Source organism: Epinephelus fuscoguttatus, linkage group LG4 (genome assembly GCF_011397635.1).
Source record: "Epinephelus fuscoguttatus linkage group LG4, E.fuscoguttatus.final_Chr_v1".
In the NCBI taxonomy this organism is placed as follows: domain Eukaryota; kingdom Metazoa; phylum Chordata; class Actinopteri; order Perciformes; family Serranidae; genus Epinephelus; species Epinephelus fuscoguttatus.
The window spans coordinates 1,848,415-1,849,838 of NC_064755.1; positions in this window are offsets into that span (position 1 = coordinate 1,848,415).

Here is a 1,424-nt window from a genome sequence, read left to right on the forward strand (position 1 = left end):
GACAACATGCTTTCAAAATGCTTTTCGGGCCCTGAAAACACTAAAAGTGACATCATGCTGTTTTCTGACAAACTACTGATGGAAACCAGAGAAAATTGCCTTGCTAATATAGACTTCACCAAACCACATGTATTTGGCTTGGAAACTTGTTTCTGTGTGCTTCTGGTCAAAAGTAACAGCCTAAGTGACAACATGCTCTCAAACTGCTTTTTTCGGGCCTGAAAACACTAAAAGTGACATCATGCTGTTTTCTGACCAACTACTGATGGAAACCACTGCAAACTGCCTTGCTACTATAGACTTCACCAAACCACATGTTTCTGGCTTGGAAACTTGTTTGTGTGTGCTTCTGGTCAAAAGTAACAGCCTAAGTGACAACATGCTCTCAAAATGCTTTTCGGGCCCTGAAAACACTAAAAGTGACATCCTGCTGTTTTCTGACCAACTAGTGATGGAAACCAGAGAAAACTGCCTTGCTACTATAGACTTCACCAAACCACATGTTCCTGGCTTGGAAACTTGTTTTTGTGTGCTTCTGATCAAAAGTAACAGCCTAAGTGACAACATGCTCTCAAAATGCTTTTCGGGCCCTGAAAACGCTAAAAGTGACATCCTGCTGTTTTCTGACCAACTAGTGAGGGAAACCACAGGAACCTGTCTTGCTACTATAGAATTCACCAAACCACATGTTTCTGGCTTGGAAACTTGTTTCTGTGTGCTTCTGATCAAAAGTAACAGCCTAAGTGACAACATGCTCTCAAAATGCTTTTCGGGCCCTGAAAACACTAAAAGTGAAATGATGCTGTTTTCTGACCAACTACTGATGGAAAAAAAAGAAAACTGCCTAGCTACTATAGACTTCACCAAACCACATGTTTCTGGCTTGGAAACTTGTTTCTGTGTGCTTCTGGTCAAAAGTAACAGCCTAACTGACAACATGCTCTCAAAATGCTTTTCGGGGCCTGAGAACACTAAAACTGACATGATGCTGTTTTCTGACCAACTAGTGATGGAAACCAGAGAAAACTGCCTTTCTTCTTCATAATTCACCAAACCACATGTTTCTGGCTTGGAAACATGTTTCTGGCTTGGAAACTTGTTTCTGTGTGCTTCTGGTCAAAAGTAACAGCCTAAATGACAACATGCTCTCAAAATGCTTTTCGGGCCACGAAAACACTAAAAGTGACATCCTGCTGTTTTCTGACCAACTACTGATGGAAACTACAGGAAACTGCCTTGCCACTATAGACTTCACCAAACCACATGTTTCTGGCTTGGAAACTTGTTTCTGTGTGCTTCTGGTCAAAAGTAACAGCCTAAGTGACAACATGCTCTCAAAGTGCTTTTCGGGCCCTGAAAACACTAAAAGTGAAATGATGCTGTTTTCTGACCAACTACTGATGGAAACCAGAGAAAACTGCCTT